Source organism: Sarcophilus harrisii, chromosome 1 (assembly GCF_902635505.1).
Source record: "Sarcophilus harrisii chromosome 1, mSarHar1.11, whole genome shotgun sequence".
Classification (NCBI taxonomy): domain Eukaryota; kingdom Metazoa; phylum Chordata; class Mammalia; order Dasyuromorphia; family Dasyuridae; genus Sarcophilus; species Sarcophilus harrisii.
The window spans coordinates 505,232,736-505,255,966 of NC_045426.1; positions in this window are offsets into that span (position 1 = coordinate 505,232,736).

Consider the following 23,231-nt stretch of genomic DNA (forward strand, 5'->3'; position numbering starts at 1 on the left):
TTCTGTGAAGTCACATCACTTTTATGTTACTGAGAATTATTTTTCTATTTCAGTTTCCCTTTACCTTATCTTTGTAAATCTGGTTTATAGTTTAACCTGATTTTTCCCGTGTGACAATGGTATCAAGAGAGTGTGCATTATATAACAGCTTTAAATCCATTCTCTATGTGTAATTTCTTTTTTGAGTGGGTTCTAGGGAACGGTCTGGGGAAATATTGAAATATGATTTACCACTTCATAGATCAAAATGATTAACTTGTAACTGATGTATTCAGTTCAGTCCTTTTTCAGTCATGTTTCATTGCGATTTTCTTGGCAAAGAAACTGGGATGGTTTGTCATTTCCTTCTCCAACTCATTTTATAGATGATGAAACTGAGACAAACATGGTTAAGTGACTTGCCCAGAGTCACACAGCTAGAAATATCTAAAGAAAGATTTGAGCTCAGAAAGACTAGTCTTCCTGACTCCAGATTCAGTATTCCATTTACTGTCCTGCCAACTGTTGATGTATATAGATGGTTTCAGCTCTAAGCAAAAGAATTGATGCAAAATATTTGGAGTCAAAAAAACTAAGTTCAAAGCCAAGTCCTGCCTTTTGATACATGTATGACTGATCATTTAATCTCTCTGAAACTAAAATACTTCAACTGTAAAATGAGTGAGGTACTCTCTAAGTTCTATTCTAGCCCTGAATCTATGATGCTATAAAATAAATTGACATAAAGAAAGAATATTCCTATTTTTGTTCTATAAAAAATGATAAACAGGTTATTTTGAGAAAAGCCTGGAAAAACTTAACATGAACTGATGCTGAGTAAGGCAGGCAGAACCATAAAAAATGTACATAGCAACAGCAAGATTGTGTGATCAACTACAGTAGACTTATCTCTTCTCAGTAATTCAGTGATCCAAGGCAATTCCAATAAACTTTTAATGGAAAAATGCTATCCACATTCAGAGAGGGAACTATGGAGACTGAATGTAGATTAAAGCATACTGTTTTCAGTTTTTTTGTCTTTCCCTTGTTTTTTTTTTTTTTTTTTTTTTTGTTCTCTCCCAACATGACTCATATGGAAATATATAAAAAATGAACATGCATATATTACCTAGAAGAATAAATTTTAAAAAATTAAAAAGAGAAAGCATATTCCAGCCCAAGGCTGGTAGCCTTATAAGCTATCAACTCCCATGTGAATAAAACCTACTGTTCAAGCATAAAATAATCAAGAAAAAGTGTGTGTGTGTGTGTGTGTGTAAGAAAGAGAGAGAAAGAGACAGATATAGAGACAGAGAAACAGAGACAGAGACAGAAACAGAGAGAAAATTAATGCTAGAAATGGAATAGAAACATTTGGGAAAGTGGAATGAGTGGAATCATGGGTATTACTATGTTGTTTTCTTTTGGAAGATAATAATTAAACTCTTAGAATGTAAGCTCTTCCATTAGATTGTAAATGGTATAAACATTAAACTGTAAACTGTCTTGCTTACTGGTATTTGTATCCCTAGCAGTTAGTACTAGTGTCCAGCATACAGTATATGTTTAATAAATGTTTTTCTATTATATTTATATTTATCTACTTATCTATCATCAATCTAAAAACAGAAGAGAGAATGGAATTGTGATGTCAGAGGGCTAAGGCAAACAGAAATGTCTTCAGGGTGGGGGCAGATAGCCAAGGAGAGTGAGTTTTTCTTTAGAGATATAGAAAGAGAAGTTTTCCCTTCCATGGGTAAAATCTCTGCTGAGGTAGCTTAGGCAACTATATTTGTGTTTCTTCCTTTGACTGGAGCTCTGGAAAGCATAATGTAGGATGGAAAATAATTTTCTTGTTTCTTCGATCTCAAAATTGATAAGCAGTAGCCTCTAGCAACACACGTACCTTTTGGTTCAGTCTTCCTTAACTTCTTAATGGGAGGAGATGCCCTTGGGAGTTCAAGTGTGTGGGGAAGGGAGAGAGATTGGAATGAGAAGGTGAGAAGGAACCCTGCCTATACCCCCTTCTACAGAAAGAAGAGTTGGCCAGGAAGGAGATGAGAATGAGCAGAATATTCAATAATGAATCTGCCAGGGCTTCTTTTCCTCTGAAGAAGAGAGAGTAGGGAAAGAAGGAAACTTTCCAATGATCTTTATTTAAATAGTTGCGCTCCACAATTCTCCTCATCCCTTTCCCCCTTCTTCTAACACGACTGGATAGCTGATGAAAACAAATGGTCCACTAGTGATAACATCATCTTTCTTTCTATTCAAAGTGTTATTGTTCAGTTGTTTCAAAATGTATGGTTCTTCCATTTGGGATTTTCTTGCCTAAGATATTAGAGTAGGTCGCAGTTTTCTTCTTCAGCTCATTTTACAGAGGCAAAGACTGAGGCAAACAGGATTGAGTGACTTGCTCAGTCACATAGCAAAGTATATAGGGAAGGATTTGAATTTAGGAAGATCTTCTTCCACATTCCAGGCTTAGCACTTCATTTATTGTACCACAGTGGGACTGTACTATCTGATCTCTAAAATCCCTTTCAGCCTTGAATTACATGATACTATGAGATATAGGCTGCTAATGGCAAGAATGTTGGCTTGTAAATCTCAAAGAACTGATTTAGCTCCTGTCTCTAAAATGCATTGACTAGGTGAATCTGGTCAAGTTATATAGCTTCTTAATCAATAAATTTAGAATAGTTGCAGATCTGTAATGATAGAGGGAATTTCCTCATCATGTATTCTTCCACCAAGGAAATCACAAAACTAAACCAAAACCAAAATCACTTAAAAATGACCAATTACTATATACAGTACCCTGTTTCTATTCTGTCATCTTTGGGCATCTTATTGGGAATTCCCTGAATCATGTAATAGAACTATCTTACACTGCATCCTATGTGGGCTTCAGACCTCTTCTTGACCATTTAATAAGTTCAGTAACACATTGGTGCTGCTTTTCCATTTTAGAGATTTCAGTTAATTCACAGGGATGGGATATGACAGCATATGAATGATGCACAGATGTCACTCCCAAATTGATATAACAGCCTAAAAATACTATCCATTTTTGGATCTCATATGAGAGTGATGTTTTACATTAGAATTACAGCCCATACCTTAGGTCTTCCTTGGGCAGCCTGAGAAGAAAAATATAGGAAACTAGATTTCCCAGAATGTTCACCAAATGTAACTCATACAACTGAGACTTAGAATTTTTATAAATGCAAGTGTACAAAGCAAATTCACAAGAAAGCTCCTCGTTCCAACCATTTGGTTTCATTAAATTTTATTATTTGTTTTCAATGGAATGGATGCCTAGAGGATGATGCATTACCAAGGTCCTTTGTCCTTTTCATAGGTGGATATGTGGCTTAATGCACTGGACCTGGCGTCCAGTTCAAATCTGACCTCCAACATTTACTAGCTGGATGACTTAGGCAAGTCATATAACATGTACTTCCCTCAATGTTTCCACCTACAAAATGGAAATAATAAAAGTCCTTGCTTGTGTCCAGGATTGCTGTGACAATCAAATGAAGTAATATTTATAAAAACACTTTGCAAATCTTAAAGCACTATATAAATGCTAACTATTCTTATCCTAGTGGCACCTAGACAGCTAGTGGGTAGAGTACTTGTTGTGACCATAGGCAAGTCACTTAAGCCTCTTTGTCTTAATTTTCTCGTCTGTAAAATGAGCTGGAGAAGTAAATGGCAAACAACTCCAGCATCTTTGCCAAGAAAATCCCAAATGGGGTGATGAAGAGTTGTACATGACTGAAATGACTAAACAACATTCTTATCTGCATTTTTATTATTTCTCATCATTGGAATTAATCAAATTACTGCCAGAGTTACTGAAAAATTGGGTTTTGCAGCAGAAACAGAGTGGACAACTTCAGGAAAGTATTGGGCATTTATAAAAAGCTAGGTCAGATGAATAACCAGTTTTTGTATCTCGGAAGAGGGGAAATCAGTGCTCTGTCCTCCCGGGGCACTGCCAAGTAGTATGGTTGTAATAAATATTTGCCTGTGTTGCATGGTGGAAATTGTCCACCTTGAACTCAAGTCAAAGAAAATGAGATAGGGAATATTCAGCAAAGGCCTGAGAGTAAGCTGCAAGTTAAGTGGAGATTGTGAAGCTGTCCCTTCCTTGGCCTAGAACTTGGCTTCCAACCTGACCTGGCTTATACCCAATCTCATAAAAGCTGAAGCTTTAAGAGGATGAAGACATACTAACATATCACAATAGAGAGGAACAGTCGACATGGCACAGTGTAGTCAAACCACTTGGAATCAGATAATGTGGATTTGAATCCCAGAACTGCCATTTAATTTCTTGAGTCATTTAATGCCTGCCTGTATCTTAGTTTTATTCATTTGAAAAATGAATGGGTTAGATTAGATGATGTCTATGTTCCCTTCCAATTCTACATCTTTGAATCTGTAATCCTACATTGCCTATAATTTAAGTCAACTCTGTAAAAAGAATTACTAGTCCTTTCAGAGAATTTGGAGAAGAGCTTCTTATTAAGTGGATCTTAATTTTTTTTTTCTTTTGGGACTATTCAATTAGTCTGTTTAACTCAATTTGACAAGTATTTATTACTTACTGAATGTTGTAGGAACTAGGAACACATAGAAAAAAAAAAGCCAGAATCCTGCCCTAAAACATCATTAAACAAAAGCCAGAGAATTAGCAAGGAAAGTATTAAAATTAGGCCTCACAGCAAAGAAACCTCTGCTGTTAAATATATTTAAAGGGTGAATGAATGAAGAATAAATTGGAACTTAGGGTGGTATTAAAAGTATTTTTATTTTTTTAAGGTTTTCAATTTTAATAATAAAGGAAGAAATTACAACTGTTGTTATTCAGTTGTGTTTGACTTTTTGTGATCCCATTTGGGGTTTTCTTGGCAAAGGTACTGGAGAGGTTTGCTATTTCCTTTTTTAGTTCCTTTTACAGATGAGAAAACCAAAGCAAACAAGTGTTGAGTGACTTGTCCAGGGTCACACAGCTACTAAGTGTCTGAAGCCAGATTTAAATTTAGGAAGATGATTCTTCCTAATTCAAGGCCTGAGAATGTATCCACTGTGCCACCTCACTGCCCATACAGCTTTTATAAGTACATACTATTTTAAACTCTTTCAGTACTCCTTGAATTTCTTATTGCCAGTTTTAATCTGAAATATAAAATTTTAATGTGTTAAATGTATTTTACCTTATTTTAAATATTTTATCATTTTTCTTCCAATTCCAACAAAATGCCCATCAAGATAGCAAATCTTGGCTTCAGTCAATAGTTTCAATTGTCAAATACTACTTGCATCTTACTTGTACATATAAAGGAAAACATTCAAGACATGTGGAACTGAAAACTTCAGGGAAAGTAGGATGTAGTACTGGGTTGGGGATAAGGACAGCATGATGAAGGTCCTTTGAACAAGCTGTTTCTGAACCTTTCTGGGAGGGTTTCTTTATGTCATCTCCTAAAATATTTTATCCATCCAGGTACTTCACTTTGGGAAATGTGCTACCCAAATAGTTAGCGTTATTCTGCCCAAACGTCATGTAGGTGGTCTAGTATAGACCTTCAAAGGTGTTTTCAGGGCAAGCTGAAGTGACTCTCTTCATATTGGATTTATAGTGACACATTTAATGTTCATTGTGGTCACCTTTCCTATCCCCTCACCTCCACCTCCTTTAGTTATTCTTTCTTTTACTGCTTTCAGAATCCCAGAGTGATGAGGGCAAATACAGGAAGCTGCCTTCATCAAAATATTCACAACAGGGCAGAGACCATGCCATCTATGAAATTAACTCCCCACCATTTTGAAGTCTTGAATCCTTTCAGTCCTTTTCTGTTTAAGGTGATTCAACAAACTTTTACTAAGTTCTATTATATGCAAGGTAGTGAGGGTACAAAGATTTCATGCTAATTCCTCTTTTTTATTTTCATTAAGGATTTCTCCTGGAAGGTACTTTAATTTTCCCATCTGCCTAGCATATATTCTACTTATTTTTCATCTAGTTAAAAGTTTAATTTTTTTCTATTTGTGACACCTTTTTTTTGCCTGAGAAATTTTTACATGACCTGGGTATAGAGGAATATAAAATAGGTATACAAACCCAAACATTTACTGATAATAAATATAATTTCATGACTGCCACAGTTATGTGATCCCATATGTGGTCATAACCCAAAGTTAAGAAGCTTTGATCTAGTTCAAGTTTCTCCTCCTCTTCTACTAAGTCTTTGACTCCTTTGGCAACATTGATATCCATCTTTTGGAACTTGTATGACAGTTTTAAGTTTGAACTACATTAAAGTGCTCTTAACCCTGTGTTTATGTTGGTCAATTCTCCTATACTAGTCTTTTCTCCCTAACTAGATTCTAAGGTTTTTGAGATCTAATAACAACCTTCACAAGGTTGATAGTGATAGTGAATAGGGACTGGAACTCTGATGTTGTAGTAGGGGACTTATGGATGAAGAAATTTCCTCTATCAATGTAGGTCAACACCTTCATTATGACTTGTAATTTCAAAAAAGTGCTTAGACTTCACTAAAGGGTTAAATAATTTGCCAGTAGGGTCAGTAACACAGTCAGAATGTTTCAGAGATGATAAGTGAACCCAAGTCTTCCCTCCCTGTCTTTTTTATCCATTATGCTAAGTTGTCTCACCTGGCAAACAAAGTTCTATATAAATGTGAAATTGTTTATGTTATTTTATTTGTTTTGTATTTTTTCCTTCAGGCATCTCCTGCTTAAAACACAGACAAACACCTACAAGGTCCTTGTGAAATACTAGTCCAGAGTGAAGATTTTACTTTTTTTTTTCTTTTTAGAAATGTTATTTAGTAGTACATTAAAATGTTTTGTTTCCCATTACTTTGCAATGTCTCTTTGCAGTTTAGAAAAAAACAAACAAAACCTTGTTAAGTAAATCCATTTCTAGGCTAAGGTCCCTGATTTTTTTTCTTCTTGTCATGAATGACTTCGACAATCTGGTGAAGTCCAAGGATCCCTTCTTAGAATCATGTTTTAAATGCCTAAAGTAAAATATTTAGGATTACAGAAACCCACTTATAATTAAATACACTCATCAAAAAACAATTTTTTTTTTTAAAGTTAATGGAGCCCAAGGTTAATTTACCTATTCTAGACTCCTGCCTTTGTGTTTTCTCATGATAGCCAAAATAGAATTGGCATCTAAAAATAATCTATCTGGGGCTCTGTTTTAGAAATGGTCTCATGAGATTTTGAAGAATCAATACTGAATGATTGCTTTTTTTTTTTTTTTTTATGTCCTAAGCACACGACTAATTCCCAGGATCACATTAGAGTAGAATGAGTAAACCCTCATAGACAGTTTTCACACACACACACACACACACACACACACACGGGTTGTCTTCGGAACAGAGTTAAATTAGAGCAACCTCTCTTCCCCCTTGCTCCCTCCCAGCCAAACAAACAAACAAGTCCCAAATATTAAAAGCAATTTAAGAAGGGAGTCGTTTTGCAGAGATGCCTGAAAGTTTCTTTCCAAAGAACAGGCAACTAATAGAAGCCTTATCTTTGGAAGTAATCACCAAGAAAAGATTGTGTATTTTCTGCACTACAAAGACCCTGCTTTCCCCCTCTTCATCTCTGACTGGAGCGTCTCAGATTGAAGAAACCTGTTGGCTTTAGTTCTTTTAAACCACACACACACACTCTCTCTATACTTAAAACCTTTGATTTGTTAATTAAATTTTTACTATCTACATTTGATATCTTGGCTAAATTGTATCCGCTGTGGGAACAAGAAAGCCTCTCACATCAAAGGGTACTTCCACCTCCATGACCCGTAATTACGAAATTTACTGCTCAGTGGAAGCTGAGGTCCATTTGCTCCACCGCCTCCGCCGTCCGCGCCGTCCACGGGCTGAGGATCGACTAACTGCCTCGGTTCTACTCCGGGCAGATGGCAAATCTTTCAGCTTCGGTGGTGCTGGAGGAAAGCTGGGAAGCCACTTTCTGGGAGCCACTTAGGGAGCTATCTTGCCGAAGATATAAAGGCGATAGCGGACGGGCAGAGAGGATGGGCGGGACACACCTGTCCAGTTTTAGCCCTAACTCCTTGGCTACTCAGTCAGACTGAGACCTATTGAAGATCTTAGTCTAAAAAGGCCAAGGTTTCCCATTACACCCGGGCTATCTCCAGTTGTCTTGATTTATATCTTGCCACTGGACCCAGATGGCTCTGGAGGGGAAAGGTAGATGACTTTGCACAACCTTCTCTCACTTAAGTACAATTCATGGTCCTCTTTGAAAAGTAAGGACAAAGAGCAATTGGGCTGCAGCTACAAAGTCTCTCTTGTTAGGGGTTGGGTCACCCATTGCTACTGGCGCTTTTGCAGAGAGGAGCCTTAGGACTCCTTAGGCCAGCAATATGAAAAGAAAGGACTTGTTGGTTTATTCTCCCAGGTGAATGTTTAGATGAAAAATGTCCCCTTTTAATGAGAAAAGTTGAAAGCTGGAAAGTCTTCGAAGGGATGGATGTTACCTATTTGATCTCTCAGAGACCTGTCCTTTTCACTCTTTTCCTGTTTTGTAACGGACAGAATGAGCATGAACAGACACACTCCTGCCTTAATTAGTTCAGCCTTGCTGTTTTGGGTCATCTTAGTCCCCTTGGAACTTGGACATTCGCAAAGAATGTTTATGAGTTCAGAGATTTACATTGAGAAGAAATATTAGAAACCATCTTGTCCACACTTCACCCCACAACCCCACTTTTTTTGTTTTGTTTTTTACACATAAGGGAATTGAAGTCTAGAAAGAATAAGTAACTTTTTCAAGGTCACAGAAGTAATAGTAAGTGATGGAGTCAGGCTCAGGTTCCCAAAATCCAAAACCAGTGTTCTTGGACCGGGCTCTGTTGACTCTGATCCTTGCCTGAAGACCAGAGTTAAAGAAACAGTTTTCAGAACATTTTATGTAGACCAGTACTGAAAACATCACAAATCTAGGAGAAGCTAAACCAATTGGTTCAAAAGTGTGAATTTCAATTAAATTGGATTTGGAGATCAATGGAGTATTGAAACAACTGTTTTGTCCAACTCTCTCTTACTCCTTTTACTTTTCATGACCCCCCTCCCCCAAGACTCCCCCCACAAATACATTGAATTAATTGGTTTTGATGGAATGTCTGAGGTAGATGTCTCAGAAGAAGTCTGTGGGTTGATCTCTAAAGCAGGGGTTCTCAAACTTTCTTTTAGTGTGGACCATTGTGGCACTTCTGTTGAAGACCACTAGACCTTCCCAGAATAATATTGTATTAAAAAAAAAACTTAATTAAAGAAATGCTAAATTTCTTAGAGGTCAGTAAAAATAAAAAAATTTAATTTTTTCAAAATTAAGTTCACAAACCCCTTGAGATCTATCTATGAGGTTCTACGATCCAGGTTAAGAACCTTTATTTTAAAAGAAAGAATGTTCATTCTTTGATGGAGAAAGTGGTGTGAGGAAACAGAGCGAGTGAATGTGGTACTTTTTGTTAGTGAATGGAATCTCACTGTGAGATAACAAATGATCACTAAGCTGGTCCCAGGGGCATTAAGCATCAGACAAAAATGATCATCAGACAAGATCCTCCTTTTTGTGTCTCTTTCAAAAAGTGTTCCATCAAAGGGTCCTCATCTGTCTGCCTGAGCTTTCCTTGAAGTCAGAATCTTTGATTATGCTCGACCAAGACAGGCTTCCTCTGTATATTGACCTCTGAATGAGCTTTATGACAACTCCAGGAGGGATTTCACCAGCCAGGAACTTAAAGGCATGAACAAGTTCTGTGACAAGGGTTTATTGTGTGAGTTCCCCACTTAAAGAAAACCCCTTCAGAACATCCCCTCCCTACTTGCCACTGCCTGTGCCTGGAAGCCAAATAAGGCTCAATATTAAAGGAGGAGAGGGAGGAGCTACAGCAATCAACCAGAAGAAAGAGAAATCAAAGGCAGAAGCTTAGGAATGGCTTCTGGCAAGGCTCTTTCAGGGACTGGTGATATAATAATACCTAGCATTTATAATTAATTTATAATGTTATAATAGCTGGTGTTACCATGCAGTTTATTTTAGAGCAAAGCTATATAATTTGGCTCAAAAGATTAAGATAATTAAAATAGTTCATTATAGAACATGAAAATATGTTTTCCCTTTCTCTAAAACTGTAAAATGTTTTCTTTTGTTTTTTTTTTTTTTCCTTCCAAATGCCTCCTGAAAGACTCTCTCATCCTGCTCTCTTCTTGGGAGATAACTTTGCCCACTTTCAAGCTTCTGCATTGGAAGTTTGCTTTTGTTACTAACAGTAAAGTAGATTCATTGTGTCAGTAGTTCTTTCCTGCTTTATCTAATAATACTGATATTTACATGTACTTTAATGTTACCAAAATACTTTTTCTGTATCAGCTCCTTTTTATTGGATTATTTAGGTATGATAGCCCCCATTTTACTGATGACAATAGTAAGGTCCAGAAAGGTTAGGTGACTTTCCCATAGTCATTCATCAGTAAATGTGAAAAGTAGAAGTAAAATCCAGGTTTTCCCTGACACCAAGTCTAGCATTCCTATTACAGTGTTTAACTATATGAATGAAATATTATTGGCCCTGTGACTACAACAGGTTATTTATTCTGGCTAGTTCATAAAATGAAATCCTGGATGTAGTCAGCAAAGGCAGAAAGGCAAGAATATTTCTGCAAGAAAAAAGGAAAAAAATCAAACCTAGAATGACTGGAATCATTTACTAAATATTTATTAAGTACTTATTTATGAAAGCATTGTGGCTTAGTGGATAGAAGACTAGCCTCACATTAAGGAAAACATGGACTCAAATCTTGCCTCTTACACATCTAGTTGGGTTACACTGGGCAAATCATTTAATCTATCAAGGCCTTAGGCAAATCTCTAAGATTTATAAATTTCAGCTAAATTGCCAAACTGCATTTGTAGGAGTTTACACATGGAGAGTTCCCTGCCATGATGAAATCGCAGGTGTGGAATAGACAAGACCAGGCATCTATTATATGCAAAGCATGTGCTAGGTTAGGTGGTGCTGAGAACAGGCTACAGAGTGAGATAAGGGATGGTGATTATGCTCATAAAAAATTTATAATACAACTGAGATGTTGGGAGCCACAGTAACAAAAAGTCCAATTGTTTGGAAGATAAATGTTTCTTTTGCAGTATGAAGAAAGGCCAGAGAGAACATGTGGGAGAAATGAAGATTAAGCCTGAACATATGAAGTTTCTTGATTAGCTCCAAAACTTTACCTATTTCTAGTTAAATATTCAATGCATCATCTTTTCATTAATTGAAAGTCTTCCTATGACTGGTGGGATGTGGTTAATGCTTCCTTCAAAAACAAAAGTTGCAAAAGATATATCTGGTGTGTTTTCCATAATGAAGCTTTTGTGTACTCTGGCTCCAGATGTTGACTAATTGACCACACCTATTCTGAGAGTTAATATAAATATTATAATTCTGTTTGTCTAAAGCCTGCCAATGTTTCATTACACACCCTCATCAACATTTCAGTATTAAAGCATGACAGACAGACTTTGCTTTGTTTATGGATGCTGGATGAAATCAAGAGTATGGAGGAAGCCTGAGTTGAGATTCCCTGTTTCTCAGTATCCATGAACTGTCATTTCCAATGAAGTGTTTCAGAGATAATATCATTGAAAGAGGCTAGAATCAAAAGATCCTTCACCTCCCCACTTCTTCTGAAAATACTACTCTGCCCCAATTTACATATATAGAAAACAGTAAATAAAACAGTGTAAGGTAGGAGAGATATTTTCTGGAAGATAATGAGAAGTCACGGAATTTCAGTCTTCCAGCTCTGTTTGTATCCACCATAATGACATCATTTGTTGGGATTTTTTTTTTTTTTGCATTGAAATTGAAGAAATTAGAAGATTGCCTAGACCAACCAAGTCTTACAACCTTATTTTATAGATGAGGAAGATAAAAAAAAAATAATTTACTTTCCTGAGATCACATGGTTAATAGGTGGCAGAGATCTCAAACGTTAGTCCTACAATTTCAAATATAGCTCTATTGTTTTTTTATTATAGCTTTTTATTTACAAGATATATGCATGGGTAATTTTTCAGCATTGACAGTTGCAAATCCTTTTGTTCCAACTTTCCCCTCCTTCCCCCTACCCCTTCCTCCAGATGGCAGGTTGACCAATACATGTTAAATATGTTGAAGTATATGTTAAATACAATATATGTATATATGTCCAAATAGTTATTTTGCTTTACAAAAAGAATCGAACTTTGAAATAGTGTACAATTAGCCTGTGAAGGAAATCAAAAATGCAGGCGGACAAGAATAGAGGGATTGGGAATTCTGTGTAGTGGTTCATAGTCATCTCCCAGAGTTCTTTCACTGGGTGCAGCTGATTCAGTTCATTACTGCTCTATTGGAACTGATTTGGTTCATCCCATTGTTGAAGAGGGCCACGTCCATCAGAATTGATCATCATACAATATTGTTGTTGAAGTATATAATGATCTCCTGGTCCTGCTCATTTCACTCAGCATCAGTTCATGTAACTCTCTCCAGGCCTTTCTGAAATCCTCCTGCTGGTCATTTCTTACAGAACAATAATATTCCATAACATTCATATACCACAATTTATTCAGTCATTCTCCAATCGATGGGCATCCACTCAGTTTCCAATTTCTGGCCACTACAAATAGGGCTGCCACAAAGATTCTTGCACATACAGGTCCCTTTCCCTTCTTTAAGATTTCTTTGGGATATAAGCCCAGAAGCAAGACTGCTGGATCAAAGGGTATGCACAGTTTGATAACTTTTTGAGCACAGTTCCAAATTGCTTTCCAGAATGGCTGGATGTATTCACAATTCCACCAACAATGTATCAGTGTCCCTGTTTTCCCACATCTCCAACATTCAGCATTATCTTTCCCTGTCAATTCTAGCCAATCTGACAGGTGTGTAGTGGTATCTCAGAGTTGTCTTAATTTGCATTTCTCTGATTAATAATGACTTAGAGCATCTTTTCATATGGCTAGAAATAGTTCTAATTTCTTCATCTGAGAATTGTCTGCTCATATCCTTTGACCATTTATCAATTGGAAAATGACTTGATTTCTTATAAATTAGTTCTATTGTTTTTTAACAGATTTTTTTATTGAAGCTTTTTATTTTCAATACATATACAAAGATAATTTTTCACCATTGACCCTTGCAAAACCTTGCAAAAACAATTTCCCCTTCTCCCCCATCCCTTCTCTTAGATGGCAAGTAATCCACTATATGTTAAACATGGTAAAAAATATATGTAAATCTAATATAGACATATGTATTGATACAATAATCTTGCTGCATAAGAAGAATCAGATCAAAAAGTAAAAAAATGAGAAAGAAAATAAAATTCAAGTGAACAACAAAAGAAGTGAAAATCTATAGCTCTATTTTCTAAGGAAAGTGATTTATATGAGGGAGGCATTGTTTTTAGGTAGAATGCTACAATACAATAATCCCCAATTTCCCTTTACTTTCTTCCCTCAGTGATAAGAGGGATTGATTATCATTTAATCATTGTAGGCTTGTATAGAAAATGATGAGACAGAATAGGAACAGTTTCTAGCTAACCTTGAATCTGTAGCTTTCCAGTGGCCTCATTAAGAAGTCATTTGATGGATGCATTAGGTCTTTAATCTACCCTGTCACTCAACAATAGAGACTGGAAAATGTGACAACTCATTGTTGTATGCAAATCCTATCCTATGAAACAATGATTAAAAAGCAAACAAACAAACATCTGAAACCTGTTTAGTTGGTGGCTGAATTTAAGGACTGACTTGACAAATGGAGATGTATACAGATGGCATAGGATCAATCTGTGATTGATCTTCTAGCAATCATCTGGCTTTACCAGTCTCCCCATGGACTTTAATGAGGTGGCTTGAATGTTCTAATAAAAAATGTCAGTGGAATGCTTCCAGATGTCTCTCAGCCAAGCCAAAGAAGGCTTAGAGGTTCTAACCTGAAGATTGACGATATACAGCTAACTACACCTCCCAGAATCACTCTTCCACTTCAGTTTCCAGGGAGGTCAGCAAAAATCTCACTTGCCTATTTTGACAAATTCTTTCAAATCATATCAATTTCCTAAAGAGAGAATGGGGTAGGAGGGAGTGTTGCTTGCTGCTTTGTAAAGTCTGCCTGCCTTTACTCAGAGCTCTTAAGAACACAATTAGCTACTTTGATAAGAAATCCTCAGCAAGAACTTTTACTGCTCCCATTGTAAGTGATAAGATAATACAAGCTTTCTTTTCTTAATAGTAAAATAGAGCAAATCGTTCATTGAGGTATGTAAGAAGGGATAAAAAGAGTTGACTAGAATAGGTATTAAAGTCACCCCCTAGAAAGGTTCAAAGGGGAAAGATGATGAATAAAGGTAGGTGCAGATTGATATTATAAATTATTTCATATTAAGCCTCTTGCAATGGTCAATTGTCAAGTCTCAGGGGAAGCCTTCCCTAGACTATCTTTCTGGTCTTCAGAAACTAAGCTTGGAAATATCTAAGCCCCCGAGGCTCTTCTTTCCTTGGCACCAAGAAACCTCTTCACTTGGCCATTTTCTGTCCTATCAAAAGTAGCTTCCCCTTCCTTCACTTCCTACCTTTTATTTAGAAAACTCTAATCAAATCAACTCCATCACTGAATCTGGAAAGGGTGAGTTAATGCCTGCATGAATATATATTAAAACATTAGCGAATAAATATTAAAATAGGGACTTCTATATTGTTTCACTTACCATTTTGTGACTTTTTAGATCATAGCTTTTATGTCTGGTCAATATTTCTCTACATATGTTATTAACCTTATTATCTTTGAGTCAAATTACAAATAGGTGTGCTATTTGTAGCCAGGCACTGTGTGCTAAATTCTGGGATTATAAAGAAGGGCAAAAACAGTCCCTGCTCTCAAGAAACTGATCATCTAATGTTGAAGGGAGAGGATAACAAGCCAACAGTTATATGTAAATAAGATAATTAAGAATAAATTGGAAATAATCTCCGAGGGAAGGCACTCCCATCAAGGTGATAGGGAAAAACTTCCTTCAGAGGGTAGGATTATGAAATGTAAAAAGAAAGCCAGGAATCCAGGAGGTAAAGGTGAGGAGGGAATAAATTTCATATATTGGGAACAGCCAATGAAAATGGACTATTGGATGAGATGATTCAGGCCAATTCCAATAGACTTGTGATGGAGAGAACCATCTGTATCCAGAGAAAGTACTATGGAGACTGAATGTGGATCACAACATAGTATTTTCATCTTTTGTTGTTGTTTGCCTGCTTGTTTTTTTTTTTCTAATTTTTCTTCTTTTGACTTAATTTTTCTTGTACAGCATGATAAATGTGGAAATATATTTAAAAGTATTGAACATGTTTAGCTTATATTGATTACTTGCTGTCTATGAGAGGAAGGTGGAGGGGAAGGAGGGAGAAAAATTTGGAAGGTTTTGCAAAGGTGAATGTTGAAAACTATCCTTGTATGTATATTGAAAAATAAAAAGCTATTACTATAAAAATAAAAATAAATAAGAAAAATAAGAAAAATGCATTGTTGGGGTATGAAATGTTTTATGAAAGGAATAGTAAGGAGATCTGTGTTCTTTGGTTATTACAATACATGTAAGGGAGTATGCTATAGGAAGACTGAAAATGTTTCCATGTTATGGAAGGGTTTTAAAAAATATAGTTGATCCATTTGAGGAATAAATTGAGTAAATTGAGCAGGGAATGATAAGTTCAAATATGTACTTAAGGAAGATCATTTTGACAGCTGAGAAGAGGATGGACTGGAGTTAGAAGAAAATTAAGTCAGGGAGACCAATTATTAAGCTATTGCAAAAATCTAGAGGTCTGCAGCAATTAGGAGGCAGTGTCTGAAAGAAGGGGGAGCCCAGGAGACAAGTTGCAAATGTCAATTCAACAGAGGCAATTGCCTGCATTTTGTATTTCTATCCTAAGTACTTGGACACAGGACTTGACATGTAGTAAAAGCTTTATAAATATTTTTCATGCATTCATACCTTTGTTACTCCTTCCAATTAATATAAGAACTTAATGAGTAAAATCAGCTTGACATTAACCAAACAAGGGAAGTAGAAAAAGGATCTTTCCTGGAAAGGTTGGAGCCAAAGTCCCTCTTTGTTTTTTTTTGTTTTTGTTTTTGTCACATATTCCCTTTCACAATGAAGAGACAAATGCTGACAGGAAGAATGAGCTGTTAACTTCAAAAGTGAGAGATCTAGTGTGATATCCTGACTCTGACACTTATTTGCTATCTGTAAATCACCTACTCTTTCTCTGTTTCAGATTCCTCATCTATAAAATGAGCTGGCTGGAAGGACCCTCCAAGGTCCTTGTTTGCAAGAGGCAAAAGTACTATGGCTCCTGAGTTCTTGGGTGAGATTTCTAGGAGGAAGTCAATGTAATTCCTTCTTTCCAGCACTCTTAAATCCTTAGCACTAACACTCCACAAGGTAAACCATCCGTATTGTTGTAGTAAATTTAGTTCTTCCTTTGGGGCAAATGGAAAGAAAAGGTTGCCAAATATTTCAAAGAGGGCCAATACAGGGTTAAATGAAAGCTGGGAAGTCCCTCCATCTACCATATGGTTCTGCTTAAACCACTAGATTCAAGCTGGCTCTGCTGACTGGGACTGAGAGGATAGGGAAGGGAGCTGATACCCATGTGTCAGACTCTGACTACTGTACTGCTTTAGCAAATCTCTATCCATGGCAGGGGTAAGAGGTGTTGCTGATACATTTTTTAAAAAGTTGTATTGATGAATTTTATTGCTTATATTACTTCTATTTCTGATATGCTACCTTTCCCCTCTTCATATAATCTTGTGTAATCCACTCAAAAATAGTTAAGAAAGGCCTGTGAACACAGTGACTAAATGACCTATAATTATCTGTCTTCCTATCAAAGATGGATGTTATTCATTGCATTTAATCATAGATCATCTGCCTTGGAGTATCATTTTTATTTACATTATTGTCACTATGTAAAAATATATATATATATATTTTAAATTCTGCTTTTTTAATTCTATATCAATTCATGCAAGTTTGTCTTTCTATGTTTCTCTGAATTCCTCATAATTACTATTTTACCTTTCTTACTCAAATTTATTGAGCTATTATCTTGTTGCTATAAGTATCTAGTTTTATTCAATCAATTTTATTCGATTTGCATAAATATTTACTAAGGCATAGTGAATGGGATACTGGACATAGAGTCAGGATGACCCAAGTTCAAATCCAGCCTTAGACACTTACAGTTGTGTGAGCCTGGGAAAATTATTTAACCTCAGTTTCCTCATCTATAAAATGAGTTGGAGAAAAACATGGCAAACTACTCTGATAACTTTGCCAAGAAAATCCCAAATGCAGTCACGAATAGTTAGACATGATTGAAAAATGACTGAATAATAGAGCCTGCAGCAGAATAGGTCTGAAGATAATAGTGATTTCTATCTTCAAGTATTTGAAGGATTTTTATGTAGGAGAGAGATGGGTCTGTCTTTCCCCTTTTCCCCACCTCCATCCACCCTTATCAGAGCAGAAGTAGGAACCATGGGAAGAAGTAGCAAAAAAGTATGTTTATTCCAACTAGCCCAAAATGGTACGTGTTTACTTTGAAGGAAGAAAATTTCCTCTCATCAGAAGTGTTCAGACAGAAGCTAGGTGATTATTTGTTCACTTAATTGTATAAGGAATTGTTTTCTGGACAAGAGGGCCACTGAGGTCTCTTCAAACTCTGAAATTTTGTGATTCTGTGAAATTCTACACACTCTTTAAGACTCAGCTGAATCCCACCTCTTCCATGCAAGTTTTCCTAATCTAATCCCACACATCATCAGAGTTTTTTCACTCCTAAGACATTTAAAATAATTTTGTTTTTTTTAATGTTGATATCATAGTTTTATATCAGTTATTTGTATATGTGCAATATCATCCTGTTAGATTGAGTGGACCATGAAAATATGGATTATGGTCTATTTATCTTTGAATCTCTTCCCTTTTCCCCACATTTTACAAAGCTTAAAAGAATACAATAAACATTGCCACACTGAAGTAAAACTACTCCTAAAGTTTAATGTGTTACGCCTCTCAGAAAATTATCATTTTAAATATTAACAAAGCATACTTAGCTTAGAGCTAAACACTGAAGCTCTATTGATGGAATGTGTGGCATTGATGAGGGAGGGAATTTGAAGAGGAGGGAAATTTAAAAAAATTCTGCTTTTCCCCTCAATTACATGTAAAAAATCATTTTAAACATTCATTTTTAAAAATAATTTTTGAGTTCCAGATTTCCTCACTTCCTCCCTTTCCTCCTCCCTCCTTGAGACAGCAAGCACTTTGATATAGATAAAACATTTCCATATTACCATATTATGGGAGATAACAGTAAAACAAAAAAAAAAAAAAAAAAAAGAAGAGAAAGACAGAAAAAACAAGAAAAATAAAGAAAATAAAAAGTATGCCTTTATCTGAATTCAGTCTCCATCAGTGAAAGAGGGACTTCTTGATGTTCCTGAAATTATTTGCCTGGCAATAAGTATCATGTTGCACAAATATCCAAAACTATCTCAGACTATGATGACTCTTCTGAATATGGAAGATAGATGATTCTAGTAATAATGATAGTTACTATTTATATAATGTTTTATAGTTTACAAAACACTTTACATACATGGTCTCTGTTACCTGTGGTCTCAAGTCACCCTTGTTAATATAGAAAAAGGAGAGAGTTCTCCTCTCCTTTCTGGAAATACAAGGGAAAAAAGGTGTGAGAAAAAATGACCTAAAATGGATTTAACCATTTCCACAGCTCACTCTTATAGAATATGGTTGGGTTTCTCTGAGGAGTAACCAATTCTATGCAACCCAATTCACTAAGGACCAATCTACAGTGCCTCATGTCTTCCTAGCAAGGCACTAATGCACTAATTCATGGGAGGTATTCACCTTTTGGCAAATAGCCATACTCTAATTTCATAAAATGGTTTTGGGGCATACATCCATAAAATTGAGAAGTGATCCTCCCTGCTGTGTCTCATTTGATTTGGTTCTCACAAGAAGAGACTAGAGTTAGTCCATAGCAAGAAATGCTATGAAAACAGATTTCCATAGTCTTTTTTTCTATCTGTCTTCAACTGAGTGATGCTCAACTATGTGGGGAATGAGGGAGAGCAGGGGGATGAAGAACTAGTCATAATGAATACTAATAGCTCCCATTCATCCAATTCTTTAAGGTTTACGATGTATTTTATATACATTATCTCATTTGATTTTCATAGCAACTTGAAGTAGATATTATATGTATTATCACTGTCTTACAGATAAAAAAACTGAGACTAATAGAAGATAAATTGGAAAGGCAAGTCAAAACAGCAAAAGCTTCAACCTGATAAAACTCCTTTAAGGATTCCCTCTTCACTTCTATCCATATTTCCAAATTTTTGCATATATATATATATATATATATATATATATATATATATATCCAATGACAACTCTCTGATGCTTTGAGCTTGAAAGATGGTCACCCTTTTTCTAACAATCTCATTCATCCTAATATGTAAGGAAAACTACAATATTTCTTTTTTATGATGGGTTAGGTGAATTTAAAAAAAACTATAATTTTCATTTTTTAGAATTAATTAAAGCTTTTTATTTTCAGAATACATACATGGATAATTTTCAAAATTCACCCTTACAAAACCTTTTGTTCTATTTTTTTTTCCTTCCCTTCTCCCCCCCTTTCCTAGATGGCAAGTCATCCAATTTATGTTAAACATATGCATTCTTCTATACTTATTTCTACAAATATCATGCTGCACAAGAAAAATCAGATCAAAAAGGAAAAAAAAGAGAAAGAAAACAAAATGCAAGCAAACAACAACAAAAAGAGTGAAAATACTACAGTGTGGTCCATATTCAGTTTCCACTGTCCTCTCTCTGGGTGCAGATGGCTTTCTTCATCACAAGATCATTGGAACTGGTTTGAATCATCTCCTTGTTGAAAAGAGCCACATCTGTCAGAATTGATCATCGTATAATTTTGTTGTTGCCATGTATAATGATCTCCTGGTTCTGCTTATTTCACTTAGCATCAGTTCTCTGAAATCCTCCTCTTAATCATTTCTTATAGAACAACAATATTCCACAACTTTCTTATACCATAACTTATTCAGCTATTCTCCAGCTGATGGGTTTCTACTCAGTTTCCCAGTTTCCAGTTTCTTGCCACTACAAAAAGGGCTGCCACAAACATTTTTGTACATACGGGCCCCTTTCCCTCTTTATGATCTCTTTAGGATACAAGCCCAATAGAAACACTGGATCAAAGGGTATGCACAATTTGATAGCCTTGTGAGCATAAAAATACAAGAATTCTACAGTAAAATCTAAGTGAAGGTAGGTAATAAGTCCCAGTTATTTTAGAACTTTCTAAAATGGGTCTAGACTGGACATATTTTGTTTTTGACTGTATCTGTTGGATAAAAATAAATGTTTCATAAAACAAAGAGAACTAGACAGTGAAGGTCAGAGCAATTCTTAGTGGCAACATAGGTAAACATTTTCTTCCCTGACTATAGCCCTCTTTCCTCCCTCCACCAAGGCAGCCCTCCACTTAGACTCTTTCTCTTTGCAAATAGTTTCTGTTTAGCTTTCAGCTTTCAAGAAGTAAGCACATAAAGCATCAGCAACTGGCCAGATTTATCAGGGTAAATATTAACTAGATATTGACTCCTGGCTTTCACATCTGGTGAGTAATATTTTAAACACTCAAGTTGAGTACACATGTGCACACATATGTGTACAAAGTATATGGGTGTAGTATTTTGTGAATTATTAGGGTTTTCACATATGTCAATGGATTGACTTGTCCAGATCCCATAAGTTAAAAAGGAGAAATAGGACAGGAGACAAACTGAAGGGTATATAGGAGTTTATTTTGGAAATGGATAAACTTCTGTATGACTCAGTTAATCTGGTCTGTACAACTTACACACCAAAAATGGTTTTTCATCTCGTAGAATTTGCAGTGGCTCTAAGGGCTTATGTCCTGCATAGTTCCTGCTCCACCTTCAAAATCAAGGTAGCCTATTGTGGCCAGGCAGTGTCATATGGGGAGGTGGCAGGTCCCTCTAAGTGACATATTTTGTGACTTGCTAGTTCGGTCAAATATTTTAAATGTTAGATCCCTTTGATTGGCTTATAATAATAATAAGCCAGCACTTTAATAAAGGCTTTAGGGTGTGGAAAGTGCTTTATATGTGTTATATCATTTGATCTTTACAACTACCCTATGGGGTAGTTACTTTTATTTTATCTCCATTAAATAGATAGTAAAGTTGTTGAAGGCAGAGCTTAAGAGACTTACTTGTCAAGGGCCACACAGCTAGTAAGCCTCTGAGACAGTATTTGAGTTCAGATCTTTCAGTTTTCAAGTCTGATGTTCTATTCCTGAAGCTGTCTAAGTTACCTTTAATGAAATCACATGCAAAAACTTCTTATCAAAGGGATGATCACTAGCATTTATAAAGCACTTTAAAAGTTTAAAAGCAATTCACCTATGTTAACTTATTGATTTTCACAACAAACCCATGAAATAAGTGCTAGTACTGGGGCATCTAGGTGACACAGTGGATAGAGTACCAGATCTGGAGTTAAGAAGACCTAGGTTTAAATCTGGTCTCAGACATTTATTAACTGTGTGATCCTGGGCAAATCACTTCACCCTTTTTGCTTCAGTTTCCTCATCTGTAAAATGAGTTGGGGAAGAAAATGTCAAACCACTCCAGGATCTTTGCCAAGAATATCCCAAATAGAGTCATAAAGAGTTGGAAGTGACAGAAACTACTGAACAAAGTACTATTACTATCCCTGTTTTGTATATGAAATAAACAGAGATTAGATAACTTGTCCAGAATCATATAGCTAGCAAGTATCTGGGGTAATGACTCTCTGATCCCATGTCTTAGCTCCCAATATGATACCTTGCCTTTATTACCAAATGAATGCATAGGAATATTTACATGTCTCTGGATTCTTGATAGTGAGATTTTAGCCTTCTTCTGTTATCTATCTATCTATATCTTATCTTCCTATCTATCTATTTTTACAAATATATCTTGAATTGACCTCTAACCTTGTGCAGTTCACCTCTTCATTTTGAAAAGAATAGATATCTTTTGAAAATTTTCAAGATATTGCAAGAGGTAATAGAGACTTAAGACTTTTAAAGCTCAATTTCTATAGAAAGTAAATGTCAAGTTCAGATATTTGAAGAAAACCTCACTCCTAACTTTTCTACAATGAACTAGTTAATTGACAAATTCTGAGGCAATAAGACATAAATTTATTTTCTCTATTACTGTGTACTTATTTTTATTTTATAATTCTGGTTTTTTATTTTTTATTTTCTTTTTTATTGTGAATTTAACAACTATCAAACATAAACACAAATATACAAAGAGGAATGATAATTGTATAAAAAACTTTGTATAAAAATTACATAAGAAAGCAAACTATTATATAAAATTTTATCATATATAATTTAATATATTATTATATCATATGTACAATATACAATAAAATATATAATATATACAGCATAGATATATACAATTTTAAAAGATGCATTAAATTTAACAATATGATAAAATTACTTTTTTTTTTCTTTGTTTACTTTTGGGTTTTCTTTCATATTTAAAGATGTCTTATTGATGTTCTCTCTCTACTCTGTTTTTCTCCTCCTGCTTCTTATTACATCAATCTGTCTGGGGTAGGGCTGGAAACTGACTTCTACTCTGCATAGGATGATAAGCTCATGGAAGAGACCTTAAAGAACATCTATTTCACTCCCTTAAATCCTCCATTTACAGATGAGAAGACTTGAGATTAGCATAATAAAATAACTTGCCAAAGATTGTATAGGATGTCAGTAGCACAGCTGGTATTAAAATCCATGTTCTCTGACTTCAAATCAAGGCTTCCTTCCACATTTCCACTGTACCAAGCAGTTTATGGGGAAGCCTTTGTGCCTGAGAAAAGGGACTTTTCTGTATCCCCTGGAGTGGAAATGACTAAATGTTATATACAAGGAATTTATAAGTGGCTACATAT